General features: G+C 31.2%; 1 long non-coding RNA gene across 1 annotated transcript; it reads right to left on the bottom strand.

Moving 5' to 3' along the window:
* Positions 1-126: 126 nt before the first annotated feature.
* Positions 127-1326, bottom strand: LOC111393903. Its single transcript, XR_002702511.1, has 3 exons — positions 1176-1326; positions 1010-1090; positions 127-260 (listed from the first exon to the last, which is right to left on the bottom strand). It is a non-coding gene; the product is annotated as an uncharacterized LOC111393903 (long non-coding RNA).
* Between the last annotated feature and the right edge of the window lie 10369 nt (positions 1327-11695).

The raw sequence follows: 11695 nt of genomic DNA, 5'->3' as shown, positions 1-11695 counted from the left end.
TTATATTCAACAAAAAAAGATACTCACAGAAATGTTTTAAAAATTAAAAGATATGAGAAACAAAGACAATTTCGAAGAACAATAGTTAAACTTATTACAATAATTCCACCATATTTGATTACCTTTTTCCAGAGCAGTGTGTCTTTTCTTTCCTTAGGCGAGAGCAGATGATCTCGCAACCACGAGGCAACCACCCACGGTTCATCCCCACCACTTATACTCCTTGCAAGTAATGACTTCTCTTCAAGAATATTGCAAACCTAATATATCATTACCAGATTAATCAAAAGACTTGGCCTTTGTGCTTCAAGCAACCGGAAAAAACACAGTCTCATTCAAGTTTATATTACTTAGATTCAACAAATCCTCAACGCATAAATTAGAAACTCAAGAGATGACATTGTTCAGTTTCTATCTACTAATTATGCGTTCTGATAGATAAAACGTCAAGAGTTTTATAAATTCATAATGGCAAATTTATGTTCTATGCACCCTTACTTCCTACTCACCTTAACAAGATGGCCGCTCTCTGAGAGAAGTTTTTGAGGCTTAAACAAGGATTACGGTAGTGGAACTGACACTTATTTAGTGACGTTTACCAGAGGGTTAGAGATGCTAAGAGTAGGGGTGATGAGATTGAGAGGAAGTATGATTTGTAGCCTACAGTAACTTCGTCTCTCCATCAATCTCAAGCGATTTTGAACAGTACGTTATCTATTAAGAAGGGTTTCAGGTCAGTTCTAGCTGGGTGTGAAGGGAACCGCAACACCCGATACTTTTTCATTCTTTAGTCCAGGGTCGCTGAGTTCGCTTGAATATTCGGTCCATTAGGACCCCGTCAGGAGAAGTTATATCTACCCCTGATGGTATTCAGAGCTTGGCTATCTCTAATCATATGACATATTAGGACTACTTATAAATTGAACTGCATGCACATGTCTTCTAGTAACCTATTGCAGAAAATTCCAATGGAACTGAGGAAATAAGTTTCAAAGAGGAACAAGTTTACCTCAAGATAAAGCTGTTCAGCTCTAACAGATAACCGATGCTTTTTACGGACCTTTAACACAACTGATATGCATCCCAAAAGCTGTAAATCTCAACATGGTCAACAAGCTTTCAACATGTCGATAACGTAACACAAGCTTTTAAAGCTGCATATTACTGTAGAATACCAATGCACAAGCTGGCACCAAAATGAAAACATTCTTGATAATCCACTCTAGAAGACGACAGGAAAGTGGTGTATAATGGTTCACGAGAAACTCTGGGCACTTGAACTCTTCAATCCTGAAAGAAAAACGTGTGCGCTTAGAAACAATGTTCAAGAAGTTTAACTACTTCATGGAAGATTGTACGTTGTATTCCTCGACAAAAAACTGACAAATTACCCNCAATTCAGAATTGCTATCACAGAAGGGTTTGACAGGGCGATTGAGAGAGGCTGCAATGAATTTACAGGCCACCGCCACAGAGGCAGCGACGGCAAAAACTCCGATTAGCCGAACGAAATCAGCCCTGGAAGATGGAAACAAATTAAAGGATGGTTCCAGCGGGGACAAATTGCTAGATGTAGAGGTTTGAGGAGGGTTTCGGTTCGGAGTTCTTTTTTTCCTGGGATTGGAAGCCATGATTATGGCTAACTGTAACTCTCCGCAATGGAATCGCAAATCCAAATTTACAACAATTTGAAGAGAAGCATAAAAAGGTGTCTGAAAATTGACGCTGGAACCTTCTGCTCCTGTTTTTTTGGTTCAGCTTGATTAAAATTAGATTTTTAATAAATTTTGAGCTTCTTTGAGTCACATTAATTTTTTAAAAAGTATGTTTTTTAAAAGTAATTTGACATCATTTTAATCATATATTCATTAATAAAATAATATTACACATAAATTTTAATTTTTTTATTTTTTAACCACACATTTTCTATTGATTTGACATGAATAATACATTTTTTCTAGAACGTGGCTCGAACATGAGCTTGACAAAATTAATAAAATATGTAATTAAAAATTTTAGAATTCAATAAAATGTCAAGTTATAAATAATTTTTGACTTTGAATTACGGAATATTGCAAGAAAGAACGATAAAAGGCTAAAATGAAGTAAATTCAAAATTCGAAAACTAAAGTTTAAATACTCAAAAGTTGTTTCGGATATCAAGATAAAGATTCAAAAGTGTTAAAAGTCAATTGAATGAGGAAATAAGTCAAACAAATGAAGTAAGTGAAACTATTATCACAAATTAACTTTCAACAAAAAAAGTTATGCTTGAAATTTTCGGCCTCATAATTTTGGCATAGCAAACTTTTAAATTGGAAAAATGATATTTTTAAAAAAATTGTAGACTCCAAGTTATCTTTCCAAGGCACTTCAAATCACTTCCATCGAATGTCAAGAGATAAAGTTACGACAAAAATACTAAAAATTGTTTGGTTGTCGAAAATTAGACGAGGTGTGCGCTCTTGCCTGCAGGAGAGGCACGTGCCCCAACCAAGACCGAGGCGTCCCAAACTAGCCAAGCACGCTTCTGAGTGTAAAATAGGAAAAATATATCTTTCCTTATTTTATTTTGATAAGCAATCTCCTTGACATCATATAGATAAGGGAACACCTCAAGTCCAATAATCATCATTATAAGCTGACTTTCGAAAGAAATAGAGAGAATTTACCTTGAAGAACAAAGAATTCATTTCTTGGAATCAAATTTGAAGGCATTAATTGAAGATTTTCAAATTTTCTTTATAGTTTAACGATTTGAGTGATGACTTTCCTTTATTTCTCTTGTAATTCTTACATTAAGAGTGTGTTTGATTGACATGGAAAATATCACTTAGAAAAGAAAATATTTTCCATCTTTTGTGGAAAATAAAAACCACCTTTACCCAAAAAAAATATTTTCCTCAAAAACAAGGAAAATTAGACATATTTTCAAAAGTTGAAAAATATTTTCCATGGAAAAAAATAGCAATCAAACACTCAAAGTAGGAATTTGGGTGGAAAACTGATATTTTTCATGAAAAATAAATGTAATCAAACACACCCTAATATATTAAGCTAAAATCCTTTGGATTGGATGGATGACAAAACTTTTTTATTCTTAATTTTTAGTTCGAGTAGTGTTTTTATCTTAAGTCTTGAGTTGTGATTTCATTAATATGCATAGTTACATTGTTTTAATGTTTACTCACCATTGTGACAATAAATTGCTTATTCGTAATGTTGAAAAATTCGTAGTAGGCAGAACGTTGTTTATGAGACATATGGACAATAAATATTAGGAATAGTATTTACGGGGTGTGCAATCATGTGTAATAATCTTAAATATCAATGCATGTTTGCTGTATAAATTCGAACTAGAAATATGATCGTCTCGTAGTAATCATATGTTTATTACATCTCGAAAAAGAATAGTAAATAAAACTGGAATTATCAATCGCTACAATTGCATGAATTGAAGTAATTATCACTAGTTGAGAAGTAAAACTAAGAGTTGATCAGTAGAGACGGAAATCTGATATGTTCACCAAAATTTGATTTTACAGTTATAAAATGTAGTTAGATGCCAACCAATTATCTTTTTGTTATAATCACGAATTTAAACATATCAAATACACTAAAATTGAGATTTATTCCCTGTAGGACGATTACTCTGTTATCACGATTATTGATTTTATAATGAACCCGTACGCTTGCGAAATTTTGTCGAAGGACTTAGATTAAAATTTTGATTTTAATTTCCACCAAACATGAAATTAATAGCTATCTAAATAAAAATTACTTTTGAACAATAATATAGGAGATATTTCAAAATAATTAATTATTTTACTTAAAAATAATTAAAATTATAGCTATCTAAATATGTTTGAAAATAAAAATTACTCAAACCCAATGGCAACATTCTCTCGAGCTTGGGCCAACTTTTATGATCAAGGGATAAAAAAAAGGGGGGAAATTCGTATATTCAATTCAATTTTTAGATATTAAGTTTAAAATTTTAGAGGTCGGGTATTAATTCAATATTTTAATTTAAAATAATATTATTATTAAATTAAATTAATCTACCCACCCCACAAAACCCTGTCCGCATCCCACTCCTGTGCACTTGTCCGTCACCATTCTCTCGTACAATTGCCGACATCCATCCTCGCAGTTACTATCATCCAAATAACATTATCGAAGAAAAGATAAAATTTACAGAAATCGCTAACGACTTCTTTAACGATAAATAGATCGTAGCTCAACGGTACCTGAGCATTGCCAACTCAGATAGTAGAGATAGAGAGAGAAACAAAGTAGAGTTAGAGAACATTGATTGATCATTGTCAAGGACTAAGCAGTGTTGGTGTAATCTAAATCTATATTTTAAAATTAGAAATTGAAAATTAGCCCATTGTATAATTTACAGATTATTCACCAAGCAAATAACTTCAATTTTCACCAACAAAATCTAGTTAATTGAATTTGTGACAAATTCAAAAATTTGAGGTTGGAGTTATCAATGGCATGTTAGCAAATCTCTTGAATTTGTGATTTGTAAGATATGCACTTTGACATATGACCTGTAACGTGAGACCTATGATCCTATGAACATTGATCTATGATCAATTTTAATTGATATGTGACATTTAGACATTGATCCGTGACCAATTTTAATTGATTTGTAACCTATTCATAGTGATTTGTGACCTATACACAACGACCATTAGTGTGTGACTTGTGAAATACAAACATGATCTATGACTAGTTCTGTTTGATCTGTGAATATTTATACAACCATGCTATGGGTACAAAATAGTATCCAAAGGGGAGTCCAAAATGGGCACTCGGCATTGGTCGAGGCGCCTGCCACGCCGAGGCCCATCGACACCTCGGCCAATACCGAGGATGGACACCCCTTTGTCAACAATTTTGTACCACAAGCATTATTCATATTTACATGTGACAAATGCACAATAACTTGTGATATGGTACGTATGACATGTGACCTATCACTACTATCGACACCTCCAACAGATATCAACTCAGATTTGACATACACTCTTTGAACACGTGGCAATCACCAACACCACAACAAAACTATCTCAAAAACCACCTCAACATCACTACAAAAAACAGCAAAAACACCTTAAAAACTACCATAAAACTACTATAAAGTCATCACAAAAATTACCAAAAATCACCATGTAAAGTGCCGCAAATCACTAAAAAATTAACAAAAACCACCTCACAAACTGCTGCAAAACCACCTCAAAACCATTGCAGGGGCAATCTGAGCCCTAATCGAAAAATTAGGAAAGTGAGATCTTAGATATTGATTTCTAATTCCTACTTGCAAAGTAGAGGAAAAATGGCAGAAAAAGGGAGTGTAGAGTCAAAATGGTAAAGAGAGAGAGTAGATAAACATACTAATAGAGAGAGAGAGACGAAATTGGGATCAAATTAGGTTTTGAGTTGATTAGAGGGTGGTGTGTAATTTAATTTTATATTAATATTAAAATATAGAATTACCACCTGATTTTTGAATAAATAAACCTACAATCTGCTTTTCGAAATTTAATGCTTGAAAAATTGTGCCATCGTGATTTCCACTTAAAAAATTCATATTGAGCTCATGCATAAAGTTTTTTATCTTAAAATATTGAAATGGACGTACTCCACCCTCCGCCCAGCTGATGCAATTAGTTGTACATATTAAGGCTATGTTTGAGCTACATTTTTTCAAAGAAATACAATTTTAAATAATGATTTGACATCATTTCAACTACATATTCTTCAATAAAATAATATTATACGCAAATTCAGAACTTTTTTTTTATTTTTTAACCACACATTTTCCATCAATACATTATTCAGAAATGCACAAATAAGGGCTAAATGTTCAATACTATTTAGTATTATCAAGCAAATATTAAAGACACCAAATTGCATGTAAATTTATAAATACCCATATAAACTATTAAAGTGTAGATGTGTAGTAGATATAGCCCCTGTTTGGCCCCCATTTTTTGTAATGAAAATGGGGGAAATAGTGTTTTGTTGAAAAAATGAGTGGTTGAAAAAGAAGAAAAATTTTTCGATTTATGTGTAATATTATTTTATGAAAGATTGTGTGGTTGAAAATAGAAGAGAGAAAAATAGAATGTAATGTAATGTAATTTAATGGGAATCAAACAAGGGCATAATTGTAATTCACGAATAGGTATGTGATCAGTTTTCAAATATCGATAAAATAGTCATTAATACACCTAAAAATGTCATTTCCAACACTACACAAAAGTTTGCACCATTTACACCAAATATTATATCAGACTGAAAATCATCTCCAACCTATTACACCAAAAGTTGCATCAAATTAATGGTGTTTAATAATTTTCTTCATTTTTTTAATTCTTAACAATATATTCATCTCAAGAATTATTTATTTATTTTATTACTACATAAATTATTAAATAATAATTATGTTTAGTTAAAGAAATATTAAATTCATTAATAAATTTAAAAAAATGTAGTACAACCAATAGAAATACATCAACTAAGAAAATATTAAATAATAATATCAAAAAAGAGTATAATACGTTTTGAATCGCAATAATATTCACAATTAATAATCATTGATTAAATGATTAAAATTTATTACAATGCACACAATAATAATAATAATAATAATAATAATAATAATAATAATAATAATAATAATAATAATAATAATAAATTAGAATTGAAAATTATTATATAACAAATGAACAACCCTTAACAAAAATTGTTGCAAAGTGGAAGATAATGGTAAAAATGTATTTAACAATTTTGATGTAAAATGGTGTAATGGGTTGGAGGAGATTTGCACCAAAAATTTGGTGCAATTTGATGAATTGTGGTGCCATGGGGATGGATTGGAGATGCTCGTGTAATAGACCATGACAAGTAGGTGCACAGTTTTTATACAAAAACGTGTAAGTCGTCAAAATAAGCTATCAAGGAACATTTTGTAGTGCATGATATGAAATTTACAAACAAGTCAAATATTTGCACTCATCTTGTAAGGTAGGCATTTCAATTGAATGAGATTGACATAAAGTTGACAATGTTGGAAATTGGTTTAAATTGAAAAAATTGGTTATGTATAAATGTGGAAAAGTGACTTTCGTGTGAATTTCAATCAAATATCCAGACTTGATCCGTTAGTCAAATTACAAATGTAAATAGGCTAACTTGTTCTATTCGTTGAATAGATCATCATGGTATATTTGAAATCTTAAAACCAAATTACGGATGAATGAGAATTTGTAGTCCAAAGTTGGATGAAAAATAGATGAAAACTGGCTAGGATTTTTTATTTTTTTTTAAATTTTGACACTGGCACTGGAGCGAGAGGACAGCAAGAGGTTAGCGACAGCAAGTGATACTTTCCTTCAAAAAGTTGCAAGGTTTAGTACGCATTATTTCACCCACAATCCCTCATCCTCTATAAATAGGACATTTTGGATGTCCATAATGCATTCCAAGTCACTCTTGCATTGCGCATTGCATAAAATCTCTTGCAAAAACTCTTGAAAATCATTCCAAACCCATTTCTTTTTTAATTATTTGTTTGAAATTTATTTGTACTTTTTTGAAATTTTGGGAATATAGTTGCAATTTGTTATTTCTTTTTGTTTATTTAAAAAGCAGTGTATATTTGTTAACTTATAGCTTTTAATAAAGAAAATGGATGAGAATAACTATTTTCTCAATGAAATATGAAATAAGGGTGAAAAATGTCAAAAAATGAAATGTAGGAACGTTTTGCATAATAATATTGAAAGATATGGATATTTTGTGCTAATTACCCTTTCAATAATTTATTTAAAGTCATTTACACTTTTTTAAAATGTTGGGGAGTATGATTGCAATTAATTCTTTAACTTTTCTTTTCTTTTTTATTCTTTTATTTAAATATGAGGTATATTTGTCATTTTATACGAAAAATTTGATGAAACTAATGATTTTCATACTGAAAGATGAAAGTAAGGGGGAAAAATGCTAAAGAATGAAAGGTAGGAACGTTTGCACAATAATATTGAAAGACAATGACATTTTGTGATAATTACCCTTGTGTTTAGTGATTTATACATTGTTTAAGAGAATATTGTGTATTTTAGATCAAATAGTAGAAACATTAGGTTTGTATAGAAGATAAAAATATACCCCTAACACTAGGTGACCCAATGAGTTATTTTCACAAAGATTTAATACGGTTGCTTGGATTTAATTGATATATAAATATAGTATGTTAAACCAATCAATTAAAATTAATTTCGTTCAAGAGAGGTAATTAACTAAAATTAAAAAATCGAATATAATATCATAAATGAGTAATTTATTAATTGGTTTTTAGAGAAATTAATTAGGCAATGGTTAAGCGAAATCATGAATCTCAATCACGTTTACTTCCGAAATTCCCAAGGTTTTTATATTTTTATATTTTGTATATTTTTATTTATTTTCCAAAATCATATTTTATTGTGGATTTATTTTTATTGTTAAAATTAATTTAATTAAAATTGTGTAATTGAAAGTAAACATTTTTCGAGAGATCGATAACTCTGATTCAAAAAGTTCACTTTTTTACTGGAGCTTGACCTGTACACTCGCACTTTGCACTTTCTTAGCTAGCACAAGTTATGAGAACCATAAATGGATTAGGGAAGACATCTATGTGATTATTATTGTCTTAGTTTAATCTAATGGCTGAATGATTTAAGATATCATGTTCATCAATTAGCAAAGTAAAACTGATAGAATTTCATTAAGTAAAGTTCAAAGTCGGAAGCCGCCTTACCCGATGTCGTGTTTTCGCTCTCTCTACAATACATCATAAATTTTTCGCATTGCATATACATATTTGAATTTCTATTTATGTGGGAGATTGTTGAAAATTAGTTTTAAATTGAGAAAATTGGTTAAGTATAAATATGGAAAATTGTCTTTCGTGTCAAATTTAGCCAAATATTCGGACTTAATTCAATAGTCAAATTACAAATGTAAATAGACTAACTTCTTCTACTCTTCAAGTAGTATTTGGAGTCTTAAAACTAATTCTGGATGAATGAAAAATTGTTGTTCAAAGTTGGAAGAAAAACGGAGGGAAAGTAGCCTAGATTTTGCCTAACTCGATCGCTCGCCTATCAATCGAGCAACCGGTGGGCAAAAACCTTTTGTTAAAATTTTGACACCGACACTCGAGTGAGAGGACAACGTCAGGCTAGCGACAACAAATAATGCTCTCCTTTGTAAAATTTGTGAGGTTTGGTGCGCATCACTTCACCCACAACCTTTCATCCTCTATAAACCAGATCCTTTAGACATTCTTCTTCTAAAGAGACGGCTCTATTCTAAGTTCGCTGAAACTTGTGGTTTGAAGTGCTTGTATCACAAGTTAAATCAGTTGTATTTTGGGAGACAAGTACCATACACCGTTGCGGGACAATATTATCTTAAGGAAAAAGTGATTATCACTTGCCTTAAATCTCTTTCTTCTCATTTTTTTGTTGGTTTACACACCCTTCAAAATTGTTGTGTTTAATTACGCTCATGCGAATTAACTTTTTTACTTTATTAATTCATTACAAACAACACTTTCTCTACCATATTCTTTAAAAAAAAAAAAAGACAATTGTTGTTGAAATTTAACATGTTGGGAAGATTTCCCCAAGTCAATTATTTTCCTTTTGATTGATTAGATTTAATTAGTCCATATTTGATTTAACTAAAAAAAAAATTGATAAAAATAAATGTCAAAGTCAAAATTACTTTTTAATTACTTAGATTATTTCTTCTTGAATTTTTCAGTCTTAGTGGTAGTGATTGATGTAGGTTGACAGTAATTAACACTTTATTTTTTCCCTATTGATCCTGTTTGATTTAAATGAAAATGAGACTACTTTTGTTGTTGTTGTTGTAGATTTTGATAAAATTTGATGAAATAGGTGGTTATAAAGTAGATTGAAATTATGGATCCCATCAAATGTGTATTTAAAAATGAGTTCTTAAAAACAAGATCAAATAGATTTTATTTCATCCGTGTATAGAAAGTTATACGAAGCCATTAACAATTTTTTATAGTCTTCCTTTTACAATGTTGACATGTTATCAGAGTTAACATTGCTCTTAGAAAAAAAATGTTCGATTTCTTTTAAGCCAAGATGGTATATGCGTATTCTTTGTATTTATTGTTTTACATGATAATATAATCTTTTAATTTTTGGCAAATTATATTTAAATATTTAGAATTTGTCATTAAAATAGTAAAATAGAAAAAGAAGATCATTATACTTCAATTGGTTCTTGATGCTCTTATACATGTTGGAAGAATGAGTTGTTCTTGTTATGGGACAACTAAAGCTTTACGACTTTACACTATTGAATCGTTGAAAAGGCATAAAAGGTTAAAATGTTGTTTATTATATCGTCCAAAATTTGATGAGTTAAAGCACATTAGTTTTAAATTTAATATATCATCTAAAATTCGTCAAAACACGTTGATTTTATTATAGAAAATGTTAAAGTTTGATAACCTTTAATTTTTTAGCCTAAACACAATCCCCGACTTATCTTCTAATTTAGCAATTTCTGATCCTGATAAAAGTTAGACGATAAGTCGGTAACTTTAAACCCTTGGGTTTAGGTTAAAAAATTAGAGACTGTTTTGTCGTAAAATGATATATTCATTTTATGTAAATATAATGTCAATAGTTATAAATTGAAAATTTTCTCTTTAGGAATAGAATCCGAATTTAGAAATAATTTAAATTTAGGAAGAATCATCTGTGGAAGTTGACCATCTTCAACATTCATGCTCCAAGTCGAGAGGTGTTGAAATCTAACACGTTGGGCAGATTTCACAATTCAATTTTTTTCCCTTGGTTGGTTGATAGGTCACATTTAATTAGATTGTTTCTTCATTCTTTCCTAGTTAAAGTGGTAGGAAACTTAATACACGTTGATAGTAATTGATGCTATATCGTTCTTTCTGTTGACCCTAAAAAATGTTGCCAACAGATGTCAGACCCACGCGCACACACGTGAGCGAAGGTCCTACACGCTAATACACATGGACGGTCTAGAACGAACGGATCAGGGGCGTGAGAGTAGCTCAACGACGCGGGACAAGAACGTTCAAAATCCAGCGGGATGTTCGTAATCCGATTGTACAATAATTACCAATCGGTGCTCATGAATGTGTATGTAAATATGTATGAACTCGTATTGTCTTGCAATATAATATGAAAGAGAGAGTAAAGTGTGGTTTCTTGTATTGATTCTTATATTAGCCCTTTAAAGTTACACATGGGAAGTATTTATAGTGGTACATGTGAAATGGCAGTCCTTGGATGAGGTGACACATGACCTCATCTCTTTAATCCAAACATCCAATCCTAGGCATCATCCTTGACTTGCTAGCTTGCTGCGCATTTATTGTTTATGCAGAACTCCCATGCTAATGACAAGACTTGACATGTGCATTTATGACAAGCGTTCCATCAATCATTTTAACAAGATCTTTATGTAGAAGATCTCTTGGAAGAAGTGATCATGGAAGACGTTCCTTCATGATTCGGAGGCTTTTGCTTCGAATTTGGGTTCGGGGCATCTGCCACTCACGTAGTACTTCCACTTTAGGGCTTCGGCTATCTTCACAGGCCTCAGCATGAAG

This window comes from Olea europaea, chromosome 4 (genome assembly GCF_002742605.1).
Source record: "Olea europaea var. sylvestris chromosome 4, O_europaea_v1, whole genome shotgun sequence".
Taxonomy (NCBI): Eukaryota; Viridiplantae; Streptophyta; class Magnoliopsida; order Lamiales; family Oleaceae; genus Olea; species Olea europaea.
The sequence above is the reverse complement of the archived record's forward strand: the minus strand, read 5'-3'. Positions and strand labels throughout refer to the sequence as shown.